The sequence below is a fragment of the Perognathus longimembris genome, chromosome 16, assembly GCF_023159225.1.
Source record: "Perognathus longimembris pacificus isolate PPM17 chromosome 16, ASM2315922v1, whole genome shotgun sequence".
Classification (NCBI taxonomy): Eukaryota; Metazoa; Chordata; class Mammalia; order Rodentia; family Heteromyidae; genus Perognathus; species Perognathus longimembris.
In genome coordinates this window covers 17,055,026-17,076,565 of record NC_063176.1, presented here as the reverse complement: position 1 = coordinate 17,076,565, position 21,540 = coordinate 17,055,026, and the positions used below count along the sequence as shown (strand labels likewise).

The following is a 21,540-nucleotide window of genomic DNA, read 5'->3' as shown; positions in this document are numbered from 1 at the left end:
TGTCCAATTAACCACTAGAGAACCAGAAGTTGTGCTGTGGCTGAAAGCGATAGAGCACTAGCCTGGAGCAAAAAAAAGCTCAAGGACAGCACCCAGGCCCTGAGTTCAAGCCCCACAATCAACAAAAATAATGGTTTTTAATTTAAAATCTATTCACAGTAATCATGCTTTAGAGTGTCAGGTAATCACAAAGTGCCAAATAATGCTGCTAAAGACATGGGGCTTATTTTTTTATCTTATGCTTTTTATCTTCTTGCTCTCTTTCTCACCTCTTTAATCTTTTTCTATCTCTTACTCTTCTTTTCCTTACCCTCACCACCACCAAATGAACCATATACTATATTACCCATATAATGTTCAATTTATACCCCTGAGCTGTAAATCAGTCAATAAAAATAAAACTAAAAATTTCTAATCTGGAAAGAAAAGTATAATTTGTATTAAAATCAATATGAGCTTAAATAAATGGATGAACTAACAAATGCCATACAATAACCTTTAGAATACAACTGGAACATGCAATTGTTTCTATAAATTAATGTCAGATAATTTATAAGTAAGGGAAGAATTGATTTTATGGAACAGAAACAATTTTAAGAGCTTACACTTTTTAAGTGTGCATGTGTTTACTGGTGAAAATTAAATCATAAGACTAACCAGAATTATTCTTGGCTCTTTGAAACCTAGTCTTTTTCAGAATTAACACTTTACCTTAACATTCATATTTCTACTTTCTCCAGCAAGTAATAATTGAGAATTTTCCTGGAGATTTGTTTGGAGATTAAGTAATTAGAGATACTCCCAGAACCTTGAATAGAAGATAAATTTATCCAGGAAGTTTTAACATTTTTATTAAGTATATAGATTTATAAGAAGCAGACTGAATTACCCAGAGAAGAGCAGCAGAAGATCATGAAGTCATAACAAATAAGGTCTTTGCTCAGAGACAGCCCAGGAAGGCTAGCCCTGATCACCTTATCACCCACACTTTATATTCCATTTTACTGATTTTGTAGTCTCCTTGACAATTGCTACCATGAACACACAACACATTTTATCATCGTGATGATCCATCTGAATCCACCTGAATCACTTCAGAGGAACTCTTCAGAAATTGCCTAAGGTTTCTGCTCACATTTACATGAATAAGTGTTCAGATCAAGTGTGTAAAACTGTTCGGGTTTGTGAGTCATAGAGAAATAACATACTCAGGAAGCTGAAATCAGAGGATCATGGTTTGAAGCAAGCTCGGGCAGGAAAGTCCACGAGACTTTTATCTCCAATTAACTAACATGAAGCTGAAAGTATAACTTGGCTCAAGTGGTACAGCACTAGACTTGAGCAAGAAAGCTCAGGGACAGCTCCTAGGCCCTGATTTCAAGCCCCAGCACTTGACACTATAATAAAGAAAGAGAGAAGCAAACAAAGAGAATGGAGAATAGAAAGCAGTCAGAATTCTGTTCCTAAAGGTGGCATGCCCGTCAAAACCCAATAATCTAGACTAAATTTGCAACATAGGAGGGAAAACATTGGCAAGTAGTCATTGTATTAATGCCTATATGAAGACCTAGGGAAAAATACCAAGTGAATCTTCTTTGATATTCCACTCACCATGCAAAAAAGTATTGTTCTCCATTTTCCAGGAGTTCTGAGTACTGATGTTGGGAATGGAGGCTGGCTGAATATCAACTACAGACCTCTACCTAGCAATCAAGATCCCACTGCTTTGTCCAAATAGATATCCAATATTGCAGTAGTATCCGCCTGGTCATTTTACCTTTATCATATATGTTTTTCCAATATCTTTTATTCTTTTTAGTGGTTCTGAGTTTTTAATTCAGGTCCTCCAATTTTCTAGACTGCCAGTTAACACTTGAGCCAATCTATCATACCTTTTATGATGATTCGTTTTGTTTCTTGCCTGGACTGTAATCATCTTCCTGTTTGTGCTTCCCCACATAATTGGGGACTGTGGGCACACAGACTGGGGGCCTACACCACCACTCCCAGACATTGATTGAGAAGGAAATTTTAAGTGGACTAACCTCAAATCATGATCCTCTGATCGCAAGTATCTTGGGTTACAAACTTGAACCACCATGCCCAGTTTTTTATCTGCCTATTCTTATTAGCTTTCTACTTGCTCAATATCTAATTTCCTATGATTAAATCCAGATATTTTCCTTAGGATGTAATGGAAGACTTCCTCTTCTCCCTCCCCTCCTCAATGAACTTACACTGTGCTGATGTTCTTTTCAGAGTTCTTATAAAACCCATGAAAATAATATCTTGGATTTATAGAAAAGCACATATAAATTCCATATATATTACCTCATGCACATAAAGAAAGAGCAGGTTATACTTTATAAGCCCATTTAAAATACTTCACATCCCTGTACCCTTTCCACAATTTGCTTTCCCCAATCCTAGTTGAGCTCACCCAGGAATTCATATGCTAATGAGGATGAAATGAAATTAGTTTACTTTATTATCCTGAAAGATACCCCAGAGTATTTGCCATGATAACAGCTGAGTTTCTTTTGTTATTTCAATATTGAAACTGCTTGGAAATGATCCAAACAAGTCAATCTTTTTCAAAGTTTTAGGATTCAAAGAGCAATAACAAAATTCACTCCACTGCTTCTACAAGACACTATGCTGAAATGTTTTATATTCAATTAATTTTTTAGTCATGAGGCATATTCTCTACATGCCCATTTTACAGATAAAGGAACTAAGTCTTCTAAGTGTTGACTAATTTTTTTTTCAATCTAAGCCAAATCTGTCTTTTACAGGGTGGAATGGTAGGGCTGTAGTTCATAATGAAATCATGTAAAATCACAATGAGGACATAGAGGGTATACAGCAAATGTGCATGAGTGCCCAGCTCTTGGGTAGAGTCCTGCAGTGATTGGGGGAATCTGAGACACAAAGGAGAAGAGGCTAAAAGCCAACTGAGACCAACAGCCAACAAGCACATGAAGAAATGCTCCACAGCTCTGGCAAATCAAAGCAACATTGAGACTTGGTCTCAGCCCAGTTAGAATTACATCATCAAGAAAACGAACAGATTCTGGCAAGGATAAGGTCAAAGGGAAGCGTAATACACTGTTGGTGGGAATGTAAACTTGCTCCGCCTCTCTGGAAAGCAGTATGAAGGTTCCTCAAAAAACAAATTAATCATAAACTATTCTGTGATCCACTAGTCCCACTCTTGGGCATTTATCCAAAAGATGACAAACCAGGATACAGCAAAGCTACCACAACAGCCATGTTTCTTGCTGCTCTATTCACCATAGCCAAGGTATAGAATTAGCCCAGATGCCCCTCAATAAAGAGATGGACCAAGAGAAAGTGGTGTGTATATACACCATGGAATTTTACTAATATCGTAGAAAGAATGATATTGCATGCTTTGCAAACACATGAAAGGACCTGGAAAAAGATGAAGCTAAGTGAAGTCGCTGAGGCCCAGGGAGACAAAGGTTACATGTTTTCTCTCATATGTGGAAGCTAGAATTAGTTTACAACTATATAATTAAGTACTGTGGTGGTATGCAAATGTATACAAATGTACTAACTGAAATACAGTAGATTTAGGGGAGAATTCAGTGGAATTCCTTCGGAAGGCTAAGTCAAAAGTCAACAAAATTAACAACAGGACACAGATAAAGTCAAAGGAAGGGAAGGTGGCAAATGAAAAGAAGGCGGAGGGTAGATTGCAGTCAAAATTTCAATGCACACCCTACAAAATTAAAAACAGAGAAGGAAAGATGAACTGGGAGAAACAGATAACACTGAAAGGGGTGACATTGATCAAGTGCACTGTATTCATAAACTGCTTACTTGAAGGCCAACTCTTGTACAACTACTTAAACACAAGAAAAATATTTTTTATAAAAAGGTAACTGAAACCACAAGGATCCATGGAATCCCTGCTCCCAACTCAGCCAGGGATGTTCTTTTTGTCACAGAAGACTTCACTCCCGCACATAGCACTGAGGCTCCCAGTGTTTCTTCTAAGTAAGACATCATCTCACCTTCTTTCCTTCGTCAGTGCTACCAACCAAGCTCCATGTTAACCAGGTCTGTCTCAACAACTCCATGGAGTTAGGGGCTGACAGAGGGCAGGATGCAGTGAGATTAGTTCTCAAAATAATACATACAATTTTTTTGTCTTTATAGTTATGTAGCATAGTGGATAAATGCACAGACTTCTACTGTACTACCCCACACTGTGGGACCTAGGGCATGTTGCTCAGCCTCTCTGTGCTTTAAGTGACTCCTGTGTAAAACAGAGATAGCAATGCCAGCTTCCTCAGAAGGAGGGATTGTGAGAAATACATGAGATATAGTATAGTTACAGTATATAGTACATAGACATAGTACATAAAAGGTAGATGGTATACAGATATATATGTTATACATGTTATACTATATGTTATAAAATGCATAGAAGCTCAAGGTGGCTTCGAAGTATTTGCTGTTATAATTATTATATGACAGAAGCCATCAAGATTAGAAAAACTGATAGTTTATAATTCCATGGGAAATTATGCCAAGTGTTTGTCATTTCTTCTTCTACTAAACACGGTTTAGTAGATAGTATGACTGTCCTGATTTTATGTGAAACGAAGGCTCGGAGAGGTCACAAGGCCCCACATTGCCCAGGCACTAAGTGCCTGAGCCAGGACTCGTGTCTTACTTTCTAACACTAGAACCAGAATTTTAATCACCATGCTGCGACAAAGTGTATAATACTACTTAATAACAGATATTACAGCTTTCCTCTGTGCCAGGTGTTGGATCACATCTCCCTTAAATTAATTTGCACAACCACCTTATGAAGTTGATGTGTTTATTGTTCCCATTTCACAAATAAAACCAAAAAACTTAAAAACCAGACATTATAATGACATTGATCGGGATTGTAAAACTACTTAAAGATGTTTTTTAAATAGAGAAAAAAGAGCCATACACTAGGTAACTTTGCTAAGATCACACGTTTTTTCTAGTATGTGGCCAAGGTATGTGTGACCATCAAGCCAATAGGCAAATAAAGCAAAGACGTGAAATTTCAACCTCTGTGACCTAATACCAGACAAGAGATCACAATTTGCAAAACTGAACACTTTCTAAGTCCAATGATTAAGAAGATTTCTGAGCATGAGAATTATAAAAGAAGGAACACATTAAATGCTAATGTAATCTGATTTGCCTTTCTACTTAATCATTTTGCCACTTCTACAAGCAGCTATTTCAATAGAAATATTCAATCTGTCCCATACCATTTGAATAAATTATCATTCACTATTAACAAATATGGATCAACCTTTCATAGACAGCATTACCATTGCCTTCATTTTGTCCCAGATCCAAAGAACATTCGGGAAATATAAATAAATATGTAATAGTTACTACTAATAAGAGAAACTATTAATGACATATTTAGCCAAAACTAATGGGAAGCTAAAAGTGTCACTTACCAATATAATAGATACTAACTAATAAAGTGCTCAACAGAACTAATAGATTCTTGAAGTCTTTGTACAAATTAGAAGACAAGCCTTGATTTGCTGGTGAGAACACGAGCTTGGTTGTAACCCTCAACCATCCCTTGAGCCTTAGTAATTCCGACAAGGACTTAATGTGTGTCCCAAGCAGATCTTGATGGATCTGAGGTAATATGGGAAGGTATTTTCCAAATTCTAAAAAGTTGAACCACAGCAAGAAACACACACTTGCCGACCTTGAGAAAATATTAAGAACGGGTCAGAAAAGAAGATGGGGAAAAAAAAACCTTCCTTACAGGACAATTACGTGGGAAGAAGACAACAATTTATCCTGAGAAGTAAAACTCATTGATGTTTGGGATGAAGTTACTGGATGCCTACACTCAGGCAGAATTAAGTACTTGATTTGTTGGGCACAAGAACTCCCAATAACAATGCATAAAGAGGTGATGAATAAATTTAAGATTTTTATGGATCCTTCAAAATATCATTCTAAGTAAAGAAAAAGTTGATGATATTTCATGACTTCAAGAATTATTTACAAATTAACAAGGAATCGAAAATGAAAAGGCATTGTATACACATATAAAAAACATAATGAAACACATTAAGAAGGTTATATGACCTAGTCCAGTGGCTTGTGTCTATAATCCCAGATATGTGGGAGGCAGAGATGAGGGAAATCATGGTTTGAGTACAGCTCAGCAAAAGCGTAGCAAAAAAGTTAGTGAGACCTTCATCACAATCAATAAGCCAGACATGGTTAAAAAACCAACAACAACAACAAAATAAACTTATGTCTCAGCAGCTTGGGAGGGCATAAGTAGGGGGACGATGGTCTGTAGCTAGCTCTGGGCAGAAACATGATGTCCTACCAGAAAAATAGCTTCAAGCAGAACAGGATTGCATGAGTGACAAAGTGGTAGAGTGCCTATCTAGCAAGTTCGAGGCCAGAGTTCAAACTCCAGTCCCACATTAATTACTTAACTAATTAATTTGCTTGGCCTCCATACTATACACCTGTGGTTGAAATTAGTTAATCTAGTCAAAGTTGATGAGAACACAGATGCAGGTACTGGACATAGCAACTGTTGTCCCACCTTCATTTTCTAGGGGAAAAAAAAAAATCAGGACACTAATGTCTCAAAGATGATAGAATACCAAATTGGAACATATTGAGAAATAATTAGGCACAGGAAATTCAAATACTTTTTTAAATGACTGCTCCACTAAGCAGGAAAATAGCTGACAACAGAGAAGATTCATAATCAACAAAACAGCAAGGACTGCCCTGCCTAGCTTTCTCTTCTTTTTTTGGAATTGACTAAGAATACATTTGCTGTGTGGGCATTTTGTGGTAATGACTTTACTATTATTAACAATGACAATAGTTCCAGGCAGTTTTTCATATTTACACAGTGGCCTTCAACACAGAAGCAAAAGCACCTGGCAAACTTTCTCATTTTTATTATTGATGGCTTAGATTAATAAAGCGCCTTTCTATCAAAGAGCTCATTAATCCTTACAGACTCCAATGACACCAGTAGGCGAGCAATCCATTTCTACATTCTACCTGTGGGACAACCAAAGCCCAAGGACTTATCCATAATTGCTAAGCAAGACTATGTCTAGACCTAATATGAAATCATAAAGAATCCAGCATTTCCCTCCCCTTGAGTGAAATCCTATCTCCTTTGCAGCTTCATACTACGACATATTTACAACACAGATGCCTTCTCTATGAACTACTGGATCCCTCTTTGCAGATTTGTACTGCCTTATCTTCAAGTTTTATCCTCCCTCTTTCTAACTGCTCCCTCTCTCTCTTTATTCTTGTTCTCCCCCAAACCACCTGGACATTATTGCCATAATCATTCTGTTAAACCTGTTCAGAAAACTGCCAAGGCTCACTGTTGTCTATAGATAGAGATACAGACTCCTTCACTGATCCTTCAATGCTCCCTGAAGTCTGGCTGCCATCTGCTTTCCCAGGCATGTCTCTGACTGCCCTCTCTATGCTAAATCACTGCAGCCTAAACTTCTGAATTCCATACTCATTCTGTCTCCCTGCTCATTCTCTTCCCTCTTTCAGAAATTATTATTCCAATTCCACATCTTGACTACCAAAATGTTTTTAGTCCACTTGCCAATACCAGAGATAATAGTCATCAATAGTCATGTTTTGGTTCACAGTTTTATGGGTCTGTCCATGATTGGCTGGCCTCCTTTGGGCTTGTGGTAATGCACCTTGAGGGAGCACATGGTAGAGCAAACCACTGACTTCAGCTCAAGGCAATGAGGAAGGATCAAGGGTCCCACTATGCCTTAAAGGACACACCCTCATTTACCATAACACCTCCTACAAAGGCCCACTATGTGAAGGTTCCCCCACCTTCCAACAGCACCTTGCTTGCACCAAGCCTTTACCACATAGACTTTTGGAGACAATTGAGCTAGAAACACCACTGAAATGCTGGCTCCGGTGACTCTACCGGACAGCTCAGTGGCTCTCACACCTACCACATGGTTAACCTCTTGCTCCAAGGTAAATGGGATTATAAAAGTCAGTATTCTTATTAGATGTTCTAGTACTGAGATTAACAGTCAGGACAGTCAGGACCTGTATCTAGCAACAGGCAGTGGATGATACTGAGGCTTATATGAGTTTTTACAGGGTAATAGTCTGGCAATCTTTTATCTAATTGGCAAAATTGTTTTGGTGTTGTTGTTTTTTTTCATTTTTCCAGGATTTATAATAGTACCACTTGAGATACATAAAATAGACATTTATTCACTACACATCATAGGAAATTTGTAGCAGTGGTTTTCAAAGTATAAGACACAAACTCCAGAGGTCCCTGAGATATTTCCAAGAGGACTCAAGTTAGTCAAAACTAACTGCAAATAACATGAAGTATAGCTCACCACTACCACCCTCCTTCTCTCACCAGAGGTGGAGTGATGCATGATAGAACCAATTAGAAAAAAACGTAAAATGATGCTTTTTTGACTAAATTATTATTTTACAAAATGCAGTCTTTGTGAAAATAATATTACTGATGGTGGCAATACGATGGCTTTCATCTTGTTGATTTTTAAATAGGTTACACAAATATTTTAGAATTTATAAACTTCCAATATAGTAAATATCACTAAACTATAGCAAAAAGCTCTTGCTGTTTCTCAGTAATTCTCCAGACTATGAAAGCATCATGAGACCAGAATGTTTGAAAGTTTGTCTTATCACAGAAGGAGGGAATGTCAGGCCTAGGGGTCAGCGCAGAAGAAATTTGTGCTCTAGCACTAGCAAGGCAACCTCAGGCAGGATTTCATGTCCAATTCCAATAAATCTAAGTGCATTTTTCAGAGCAACATAAACATCAATACCAGCTAACTTTCCATGCCAAATGGCCCTTGGCAGTAGGAAAGGTTTCCCATCTTCTCCTTTAGAGCAACAGGCGTGTGACTCTGCAAAAGCCCATTTGAGAAGCCTGCAGGTGGAAGCTGAGTCACTTGTCATTGTACACCCTGTTCCTTGAACTTGAGTTCCATTAAAGGAACTACCCCATGTATGAAATCCCATTGCTGACAACTTTTCCCCCCTCCCTCCTCACCCCAGTTTGACAACCTAGGAGCGAAGGTGAAGTGGGATTGATCGTCGTTTCTGCTGCGCTTTGCAGAGTGTGAAGCCAGTGAATGGTTGTGGGAGAAAGAAGGAAAGGGAGGGAGGCAGAGGGAAGGATGGGAGAAATTGTCTTCTGTCTTGGTCTAAGATTTTTACCACAGTAATGTGCTCATTGAACATGTTTGATAATCTCCATGTAACTGTCTTCTATTGATATTCTATCTACAGCATCTAAGAAGTCAATAGTTTTACCTGGGCTGTTGATAAATCCCAGAACAAAAATGTTTTCTAAAGGCAAATGTTAAAGATCGATCTCATAAGTAAACCAGTGAACAAACATTTATGCACACTAGTCCTTTAATGGAGAGTAAGTAGTTTTAAAATTTTAAAAGATATAAATTTGGGAAATGGATGCAGTCAGAGTGGCTACACATAAGCTATCTTCCTTATGGATAATAAATTCTCAGTAATTTGAAGTGACTTTCTCTAAAACATCTTATATCATGGCTTAGAGCAAGTGTGAATGACCAGAATTACTTCAAAGATAGCAAAAGAGGCAGAGTTAAGGGGAAAAAATACATTGTCTAGTTCATCTCTAAGACCCTTCTAAGCTCCCTGACGTTGCCTTCCCTTACAACTGTGTGTTAAGCTACTTGTCACCCCTGTAAGATTCCTTTGCAATATAAGGACATAGCTTCAGTTTCTACAGGTGTTGAACCAATTTTGCCAGCACCCTTTGTTGAAGAGGTTGTCTTTCTTCCATCCTATTTTTTTTGGCTCCCTTGTCGAAGATTAGGTGGCCATAGGTCTGCAGGTTCATTTCTGGGTCTTCAGTTATATTCCATTGGTCCTCAGGCCTGCTCCTGTGCCAATGCCAAGCTGTTTTGCTTACTGTAGCTTTGTAACACAATTTGAAGCTTGGTATTGATATTCCTCCAGCACTGTTCTTCCTGCTAAGGATTGTTTTTGCTATTTGGAGTTTTATTGTTCCATATGAATTTTTGGACTGCTTCCTCTATTTCTTTGAAGAATAGTGTTGGGATATGGAAACAAGCAGTTTATCATTGTTGTTATTTTTAATATACTATGTGAAATTATTTCTTTTTTCTTTTGTTTATCTTCCCTATGACTTAGCCCTTATTGTCATTGTGTTTAATTTGGGTAACCTGGGTATTGTATACATGTTTGTCTGAATTAGGGAAGGGAAGGGGAACATCAAAATGGTGTGACAAAGGGTAAAAAGGGAACCAATGCAACAGCAAAACTTACAAGACTGTAAACCAACTGTACAACTTGTAGGGGGTGGGAGAGGAGGGAAGGTGGGAGAAAAATGAGAGAGGAGGTAACAAGTTTGACAAAAAATGTACTCACTACCTTATGTATGTAACTGTAGCCCCTCTGAACATTACCTTGACAATAAAAATTAAATTAAATTGGGGCTGGGGATATGGCCTAGTGGCAAGAGTGCCTGCCTCATATACATGAGGCCCTGGGTTCGATTCCCCAGCACCACATATACAGAAAACGGCCAGAAGGGGCGCTGTGGCTCAAGTGGCAGAGTGCTAGCCTTGAGCAAAAAAGAAGCCAGGGACAGTGCTCAGGCCCTGAGTCCAAGGCCCAGGACTGGCCAAAAAAAAAAAAAATTAAATTAAATTAAATTAAATTTTAAATGATTCCTTCACCAGCCAAGGTACAATACTTTGGCCCTAAACTTTTAGTCATGGATTCACATCTTGATCCAATCTTTACCAACTAATCTATATATATGTTTTTAAATTACAAAGATATTTAGACATCATCTATTACAACTCTCTCATATGTAACTGAAACAAGTTAAGACTAATTCATGATGGAGCTAGAGATACAATCTAGCATAAAGGTCTCCTTTTTGTCCAGAGACTGGATGATTAAATTTTTTAAATAATTTGCAAAACCCATACAAAACACTCTGTGCCAGACCAGGATAGATGTACTTCTCAAACAAATTAAATCTTTTTCAATGCATTTAATTCTTTCAGTGTCCAGCTATTTTAATGCATTATAATTATTCATTTAGTGTGGATATTATCTGTGATCTCACTCTACCATCATCAATTAACACTTTAACTCAAGTTTGTTCATCATGCAAATCAATCAATTTGCTTCAGTTCAAGTCTGTTTTCCTAGAAAATACTGAAGTCTTTAACCAAGGGATAAGTGGGAATTTGACACATTTTATCAGGTTTAGAAGCAAAGACAATTGAGAATCATAATGCATTTGGGTTACTAAAGTTATACCACAGAGTCAGATACCTATAAACTAGAAGAAGACTGTATTACTTACTTCTCCTGTCAGTATGACAAAATATCTTACATAAACAACTTAAGGGAGGGAAGATTTATTTGGGTTCATGGTTTCAGAGGTACCAATACATCATGACAGGGAGAGAGAAGCAGAAGAGAATAATTCACACTTTGGACTATAAGAAGCAGCAAGAGAGGGAAACAGGAAGCAGCCAAAACAAGGCATAGCCCACAAGGACACACCTCTGTACCTTACTTCCTCCAATCAAACCCCACCTCCTACCTCTTATCACCTCCCCATGATTCCATCTAATTATGAATCCATTACTACTACATTAAACCATTCATAATATCAGACGCCTCTTAATGTAATCATCTATGAAAAATCATGAATGTTCAGGGTGTATAGAATTCCAAATAGTACTTCAGAGGCTTGAGTCATTTCCCATAATAATAATCAGCTTCCACTAAAGACATGTGCTTTACAAAGAAAAACTTTAATATGGGGCTGCAGGAAACACACACACACACACACACACACACACACAGAGAGAGAGAGAGAGAGAGAGAGATCAAATAGCCAAGAGAAAAAAAAGAGAGAGAGAGATGTTCTCTGTTGGCAATCAGAAAAAAATGCAAATTAATAATTCTCTGAGTTCAATTATGTATTCACCTGATTAGGTAAACTTAAGTACTTGTAAAGGAAGAGTTGAGGAAGATGTAGAATTTCTCTTGTACTGTGGTGATAGGTGCAAATTAATACAACCAATTTGAGAAATGTATATTGAAATTAACATATCCCAAATGTAGCAATTTTTCCAATTGGTATTTATCCTAGAAAGCTCCTGCATATGTACAACAGGATCTATGAGCAATAATATACATAAAATGTGATATTATATATATAAGCATGTGATGCAAATACAGTCAGCATTATTGGTCATCAATAATAGAGTGGGAATTGGTATATCCCTACAGTGGAATATTATGCAAAAATCCACCTCAATAACCATTACATGTATGACTATGGAAGAACCTCACAGTTTAATATAGCAAAATAGTTAAATAATTGTGTGTGTGTTCTGCTTACAAATATATGGAATTGAACCACAGACAAAAATATAATGCTTAGACACATCAAGGGAATAAAAGAAAGGCCAGAGAACAGCAGTTAGTGAGTACCTTAGACCTGGGAGAAAGTGCTATGCTAGTAGTACCCAGGGACTTACTGTGACCACAGTCACAATGGGAAGAGTTTGTGCCATGTGATTTATAATTATTGGCAATTTATATTTGTTTCATACACTCTTCCATGTGTACTTCTCACAATTTAAAAATAAACCAATCGCATCATTTCTCTTCGTTAAGCTCTTTCAAAAGCTGTTCGCTTTAGGATGAAATCCAAGCTCTTAGCTTTGTCATTGTGATTTCTCATGACACATTTCCTGTACCTCTCTGCAGCTGTATATCTGCCACACCATTCATGTATGTGTCCAATATAGCAGATGCATTTCAGTTTTGCAATGCAGTGTTGCTGTCATCATAGCGAGCAATCATGCTCCCTCAGCCTTGTGATCTGTGGAAAATTATTCCCAGTGTGTCCTCATTGTGACCGTCCTCTAACTAACTTCTTACTGTACTTAATACTCCACTAAAATACCTTGACTAACTCTCACTTATGTGGTAGATTCTCCCCCATTGCACTTCTTTTTTTTTTCTTTTTTTTTTTTTTTGGCCAGTCCTGGGGCGTGGGACTCAGGGCCTGAGCACTGTCCCTGGCTTCTTTTTGCTCAAGGCTAGCACTCTGCCACTTGAGCCACAGCGCCTCTTCTGGCCGTTTTCTAGATATGTGGTGCTGGAGAATCGAACCCAGGGCTTCATGTATACGAGGCAAGCTCTCTTGCCACTAGGCCATATTCCCAGCCCCACCCATTGCACTTCTTTTGTACCCTGTGTCTACTTTCTAAGTGCACGCTCTTTAGAATACATAGATCTTATTAAATACACATTTTACAGGTGGCACACTTTTAAACTGAAACTCCTTTGAAGGAGGGATTCCATCTATCCAGAAACCCAAGCACAATATTTACAATACTGCTTCTCAAGAAATGTTTGTTTAATTAGGGCAATGTATGTTTTTTACATCACTGGTAGTAAAATATGATGTTCAATCATATAAAATCATCCCTACTTTAGGTCAAAAATGCTAATTACTAACAATTATCTGATTCCTTCTTCATAAGAACTCTCCTTGAATATGTTTTGGGTAAACACAGCATGATAGTGACTATTCGATTTGTGTTTTCAATATATGTGTATGCAGAATTTTAAAAAGTCATGATATATGTCAGCTACTTGGAAGGTAGATACTGAGAGGATTTCAGCTCCAGGTAAGCCTTGGCAAAAATCAGCAAAACCTATCTCTATCAATAAATCAGGCAGGCACCTGTGATTCCGGCTATGTGGAAGGCCATAGGTAAGAAAATCATAGTCCAAGGTTGTCTGAGACTCTATCTGAAAAAAATGACTAATAAAAAATAGTTGAAGGCATGATTCAAGCAGTAGAGCTCCTTCCTGGAAAGCTCAGGCCTTGAATTCAAACTTGAATTCAAAAATCCAAATATTTTTTTTAAATATTATGTGCAATCACATGGTATTCATCTCACCATAAGATTTTTATTTACTGCTGGATAAATCAGTGGCTCACACCTGTAATCCTAGCTACTTAAGTGGCTGAGATCTGAGGATCGTGGTTTCAAAGCCAGCCTGAGCAGGAAAGCCCATAATCTCTTATCTCCAATTAACAACCAAGAAACTGAAAGTGGAGTTGTGGCTCAAAGTGGTAGAGTGCTAGCATTGTGCAAAAAAAAAAAAGCACAGGGACAGCACTAAGGCCCTGAGTTCAAGCCACAAGACTGTAACAACAACAAAAATCTACATTTATTCATAATTCGGCCCTCCCAAGCAAAGTTTATAAGCCACTAAGCAAGTGGAAGAAATGTTCAAAATAGCTTCTTTAGGAGTCTTACAAGCACCACTGTCATATTCTATTTCTAAAGATGCTATGTGACAGATTATAACTCATTTATCTCTGCTGGAGTCCATTGATTATTGACTCTGGTGACTAGAAAACATCAACTATTCGATTAAAAAAGATATTCTGCCTGTGTGTGCTGATACTTTTATGAAATAAGCTTTTAAATTATTCCAACAAGGCAGGAGAACTGTATCCATTTTTAATATTGTTCTTGTTAAACAAAAGTATTTGTAAGCTAAAATATCAATAAATTGAATTTTATAAAATTGTAATATGAGTTCTATTTCCTTTTGTCTAATGATCTTAATATTGTGTGCATGAAAGAGAGAGAGAGAAAGTGTGTGTGTGTGTGTGTGTGTGTGTGTGTGTGTGTGTGTTTCTGAAAGGAACTGTGTATTATAATTCAACTCAGCATCCACTTTTTTTCTTTTCTGGGAAAGAGGTGGGTTTGAAGCAGGGGCCTCATGTTTGCTAGACAAGCATTCTACCACTTGTGCTATTTAGCCAGTCTCCTTTATAAATTGGTTATTTTTGAGATAGGGTGAAACCTTACGTCCAGGCTGTTCCAGATTAAGATCTTCCTACTTGTGCTTCCCCTGAGTTTCTGGGATGACAGACATATACCACAGTGCCTACCCATTTTCCTTCCCCTAGAGCTGGGATAACAAATGTGCAATTATGCCAAGCCATTAGTCAAGCCACAGTCTCATGCTGCCCTTCCCTTGTCAAGGGTAGACACCGACTAGCCCAGAAACACAGTTACCTGAGCCATGGTGCCCAGTGTCTCAATCAATTTTTCTTGTAGAAGAGTTTAATCAATACAATATAGTATTATGCTGCAGATAAGAAATGCCACATTAAAACAGCGTTCCCCAACTGCTACTCAACCATTTAAAGTGTTCATTACAGCCATCTTATGTCAATAGGTGTGAGCGTAGTGAATCACTGTAGTATACCATCAAGTAAACTTTCCCTCCGATGGGTTTTCACCTTAGTGGACAATATCTGGACCCAGACACTAGGCCATATGTAATACATAAACTGGGTATGCACATGATACAAAGATTTACCACTAGTGAGCACTTTTAACTTTCAACTTACCACTGCTTATCTGGTTTCTCATCTACAGAAAATGTGTCTAATTCAACAGCTTCTTGCATGAGTTGCCATAACCAAGATTTGAGGTGGTCCTGCTGGAGGTATTTCTCATGCTAGCCTAAAACCAAAAGAAAAAGAGAGGTGAGCTTGTTTTACAATTTAAAAGTAGGCTGAGAATCCAATGCAAGAGTGCTTCCCTAGCAAGCATAAGACCCGTGGTTTGAGTTCTAATGCTACAAAAAAAAAATTTTTTAAGGAACATTAACATTCATCTCCACTTCAAAAACCAAAACACTGGCATCAAGAACAGTAAGAAATTTGTTTTTAAATGTGGCAGGGAAAGGAAATAAAACATCTCAAGGTAGTCAGTTCTGCTTAGAATTCATTGCAAGCATAACAACTTTTATGTTATCAACACCAAAACATAAGTCCAATTAGTAATTACCAATTGGCTTGATTTATAATTAATAGTATGAGTTCAGTCTCAACTATGATAGAGACATGGCTCCATATGTTTACATATTCTGTTTTTCACAAAAGACTCCATTGGAACAAAGAATCACATCTTTCCCAGTAAAATGAAGAAGAAAGGTTAAAAATCCTACAAAAGACATGAAATAAAGTAAAACTAAACAGCAATTGGTCTGTTTTTGAAAGATACCTGTTTTTATGTTCTTTAGTTACAAACCTACATTTTCCAGCTTGTTGCTGGTCATTTCCCAGCATCGTATTAGAGCAGATACTCCAGAAGTGTATCTGTTTCCTCTTCTCTCCATATTGCCATAGGTTTTGACTTAATTTGGAAAGGGTGGCCACCATACTGAAAATACACTTCTTTCTCCTCCAAATAGAAGTCTTTTTCCTGTTCAGATAGATCCTTACTACTAATTCTAGGACTGTGTCTCTCATTACCACCCCTCTCCAGCACCCAATGTGGCATCCCTTATTAACTACCTCATTTTGCAGATGAATGTCTTTCTCCTCTGAATTCTGCTTATTGTCATAGAATAGAATGGGTCCTTAGTCATGTTCCATCTCTACTGTTATTTAATCTTATCCCCACAAATGAAATTATGGACTCTAAATAGCAAATATTTTGCATTACACTTTTTCAATTTCTTCCACCCATAGCTGGAGACTTTATACATGGGAGAGTTGCTGTCCCTTCAATAAATGTTTTGTTCCTACTGTGTGTCAAGCAAACAAAGGCAGGCCAGGACAGGAACTATACCTGCATGTAAAACAGGAATAGACAAGTGCTATGCTGGGCGGCACTCGAGGAGCCTACTCGCACCGACAGAATCAACAGTGCCACATAACCAGCTCTAAGTTTTCCCCACTGGCCATGGTTTCGGATCCCATTATTGCACTGAGAATTCCATTTGGAGGAAGCACACAAAGCACACAGGTGGGTGAGCATCTACAAGTCAGATCAGCCACAAAGGTAAATAACTAGTGCTTGTAAGGCTCTGCTAGGTTTTGTTTTGTTTCATTTTCTTCCTCTGGACAAGGAAGAAGAAGAAAATGGAGGAGGTGAGAAGGGAGGCTAGAAAGAATGAAGAGCCTGGTTCTACTATGCAGACTACTCTGCAAAGGCCTGAACGCTCTGCCTAAGAGCTTCCTTCTTCACCTATTACACGGAGATCAGCAGCTGTGGTCAGGAATGCTCTAAAGGATCCTTCTGTCTTTCCTTCTTCCTTTCACAACTTGGATGTCCATCCCTAAAAGCAGGATTTCCATATGCCTATTTATATTTCATAGTCATCAAGAGTAAGAATGATAAGAAAGGTTACTATGGTTTGTGATGGACCCAAAATGTCAATTCAACTAGAAAATTCTTCACCAAAAACAAGTGTGCAGGCCATCTATTTTCAAAATTCTCAGGTTTCTTCCTACTTAGGGAAATTTGGTATCAGCTGATGTCTTCACAGTTTCTGAATTCATAATCAGAAATGAAACCTCTCCATTAAATACAGGAATATGATAGTCACCCCAAATATGGGTATTTTTTTAATCTCCTCTTCTTCTCTTCCCTTCATTCATGAGGATAAAGTGTACTCAAGCTGCAAATTCTCTAGTCAAAGCCTTAAAATTTCCCTAAGAAAATATGTACAAATAGGTACTTTTCTGAACACGTAGGCTATAATTCTAAATTACATTTTCTCTTTTAAGCAATCAGTATACACTATGATTTTTTTATCTGAATCAGCAGCACAGTGTCTCATTACAGACTTATGTAATGCACTAAATAAACTCAATATGCCAAAGAAACAAATGTATTTTCTTCATCTTTGCCAATAAGCATCACATCTATTTGTCTCTAGACCCAACTTTTTCTACAAGTCTTTGCTGCTCGGAAAAGGTTTAGAGTTGAAGCTGATTTGGATAGGGAGAGAGTGGAGATGGGGGTTGTTGATCGAGGGGGTAAATCTGATGAAGGCTCATTAATATGTATATGTGGATATGTCAAAATAAAATTTTTTGTATAATGTTAATAAAAATCAATGTTAATAAAAAATGTGGAGCAGAAAAGAGTATCCACATACCATCCTTTTAAAAAAAGAAAAATGAATGAAAAATAGGTGCAGTAATAGATGAAGGTGGAAAGAAGCTACTCAGCAAGTCCCCAGCAAACAGACATTGTGTCCATTTCTGTCTTTACAGGACACTTCTGTACCTCTTTACACATGATTGTTGCAATAATCAACCAAGAGCTTTAAAGAGACTGCAAGATGAAATACAAGGGCAATGAAGACAAATTTTGAAATGTCATATTGTTGGCTTCTTATTCAAATTCAATAAGTCTCCTTTGCTTTGAGTCTATTTTTCTGGTAAGCAACCAAGCAATCATATGATTTAAACATACCAATTCCATTCCACATCTTTTAATTACAAATGTGACCTGAGATCAGAACTGGAGCAAAGAGAGAGAAAAATCTGTCCTCATGTTTAACAAACAAGAAAACTCCATTTGTCTTTATGCTTTATGATTCGCATAGAAAGACTTTGTAACTAGCCTTACATTTAATGAAATATTCATTTACACAAAGGCACAATGTATTTATAAACTTATATACGAGTATATATAAAGCATATATGTGTATATAATGAGAGGTTAGGCAAATTCCTTTTGCACGTGATATTCCTATAAGGATAACAATGAATGAATTTTCCTATGAATTTCAAATTACAAATTTAAAATTCTTACATTCTATTATACCATCTGTGGTCAACTCTCAGTTTATCTTAACCTTGAAAAATCTTGACCACATACCATAAGACTATTAAATGCTCCTAGCTGCAAATATAGCAGACAATGACAGCAAAATACACTGAGCCCCTCTGGGATCTGTTCATAAACATCCTCTTCCAGCATGGCAAACATACTCCTCCCCATGGCAGATGCTGTTCCGGAACCAGCAAGCAGGAAAGTGGGGGCAGCTGATTTCCTCCACCCTGCATATCATTTCTTATTGCCTCATCACTAGGAATCTTTTCTCTGAAATTGCAAATCTTTCATGGAAGAATAAGATCCTTCAAAGTAAAGCTACTTTGCACTAAATAGCGGGAAGAGATGATATGCAAATAAGGAAGCATGAAGACTTTAATATTTAAGGTCATTCCACCTGATAGTCATCTGATTTCTCTAGTCCATTGTGGGTGAGGAAAAAAAAAGCCACTTTACTCCACGTGATGAAGTAAGCTCATGCAATACTTTATGCCCATTTTAAGGCGGAGATCAAGGTACAGAAGGGAATGTATACCAGAGGCAGGAAAATTGCCACATCCAAACTAGGCAGCCCTAAAATCCAATAGTTTCAAAGCAGGAGGCTTGTAAGTTCATTCATGAGCTTGGCTATCTGTATTTACAATGCATATATGTTCACAGAGATGGAACATAGGCAGAAGCTTCTCTAGGAGAAATAAATGGTGGTTACTTTGAGCCATATTAAATATGCTGATTAGCAAGCTTTGAGATAGTCCAGGGTCTGACAAGTAGCTTAGGGACAGAGGGAAAGATAGGGAGCTAGAGCAAAGGATGGATGGAGCACTTGCACCCATTTTACCTCCCTCTCAACTGTGACCTCTGTAGCATATCACTTCCCTAGTTCCTTTCGTGTGTGTGTGTGTGTGTGTGTGTGTGTGTGAAAGTTATTGTCAACATGCCAAAGCAAGCAGGATTGCTGTAAAGGCTGTCAGGTCTGCAGCAAAAACAGCCCATGTAAACAACCTTGTGATGGTTGTAGAGCCTACTGCCAAGGGATAGGCCATTCTTTCTCTGGCCAGATTGCAGTATCCTTGGATATTATCTGTGTAATGGAGTAAAAGCAATGACTTGGTCTCTAGATTTAATTGGAAGAGAAATATATATGTATAGCTATATCTATACATATATAATTCTCTTAGATAAATAGCTACAACCTGATAGACTTGAAGATTTTTCAATAAGTCACATAGATTTTGCTGAAGGCACAAACACATAAATTCTGATAAATACATTGCCATGATCCTTTCTGATTAGATCTTTCTCTTTTTTTCCTCTCATTTTTTCCCTAAAACAGTTCTGACATTCCTAGGGGACACGATATCCCAGCACTGAATACCTGGGAACCTTGCCATTAAAAAAAAAAAAAAAAAGGCTGCCTGCTGTGGGTAGATCACTTTCTTAAAGGAACCTTACCTAGGAGACTGCAGTGCCAATGTTTGTTCTTGCCTGTAACCTGACCCCTGTTGTACGTTCCTCTCTCTGGCTCAAATTTACCCCCAAAGTCTCTCTGCAAGAGGAATGTCACTAATTCACATCTAATGTGTATGCACCTATCATACTCTCTTTTATTTATAAATATGTCCCAAATAAAGTTCTACCTGTCAGGGCAGTGAACATGAATGCATTCTAAATGACATTCTTAAATGTTTTATGGAATCCACAGCATCTCTCAGATGGAAAACTGAGGTCAGCATTTCTAGCAAATACAGCTGGTTTTATTTTTTTTTTCCCTCTCTCCTTCTCCTCCTCACCCCTATATGTGTCTCTTTCCTTCTATAACTCTGTATTGGTCCAGAAACCCCTGGTCACAATAATAATGGTCCCTCCCACCCTCTATCACCCTTTACTGCAAACAGAAAGGCTTCAACATGCCTAAGTCTAAGAAGAGATGCTCTCTACCCAGGGAGAAAAGCTGGTAGCTTCTTGCCTCAAGAGAGAGTTCGCTTGAATAACTGCCGTTCCACCCCATCTCTCCTAGGTCTCCCGTGCTCCTTCTACCACCCCACCTTCCAAAACCAGGTTAAAACCCAGAATGAGTAAAGTCACTTACCATTCCGTGTCTGAAAACTACGATCCTGGTCGGGCAGTGTTGGCCCCAGAAATCCTCTCTACTTGGTTTTAGTTGCCCACATTCCAAACAGTCAGAAGGAAGAGATTGTTTGGAGGTGGGGAGACGGTTTAAAATAAATGATTGACAGGTGAGCTCCAAGATGATCCAATCTTAAACTCACTCGAGCCCCTAGGAATTGAGGGATGAGGAAGCTGAAAAGAAAATTTTAAAAATGGAAAAAGAAAAGAAAAAAGGCAAGCGTACAAGAAGCACCACCCATCCCCATAAAAATAAAAAGCGAAGGGGAGGTGTTTAAAAAGAAGAAGAGTGCCTTGCTGAATCACTCTCTTTCACTGCCTGGAAACCATTGTGCAGCGTGATGCTGCCTGTACCATTGTGGAACCGACCAGAGGAGACGGACTGAGGGCTTGGGGAATGGGGTTGCTATGGCAACCCAAAGGAGCACACATGACGTCAAAGCCCAGAGAGGTATAGGGAGGGGTGTGAAGGGGAAGAGAAAGAGGAAAAAGTCTGGGGCTGGAGCTTCTGTGTTTTCTGGCGAAAGGAGAAGCAGACAAAATGAAAAGGAATAGGAATGTAGGCAGCCAGTATTTGCAAATACATCAGGAGCCCGTCTGCACTAGGAAGAGAAGCAATCCACACGAC

The 21,540-nt window shown here is 38.1% G+C and overlaps 1 protein-coding gene across 2 annotated transcripts in view; it reads right to left on the bottom strand.

Annotated features, from left to right (window-relative positions):
- The window catches only part of Mapk10 (mitogen-activated protein kinase 10), a 261,635-nt gene extending 240,313 nt beyond the window's left edge, over positions 1–21,322 (bottom strand). For both annotated transcript variants that reach the window (XM_048364355.1, XM_048364353.1), the window contains exons 1-2: positions 20,875–21,322; positions 15,560–15,674 (exon numbers count right to left, since the gene is read on the bottom strand). The gene's annotated coding sequence lies outside the window, so the exon portion shown is untranslated. The remainder of the gene's footprint in view (positions 1–15,559; positions 15,675–20,874) is intronic.
- Between the last annotated feature and the right edge of the window lie 218 nt (positions 21,323–21,540).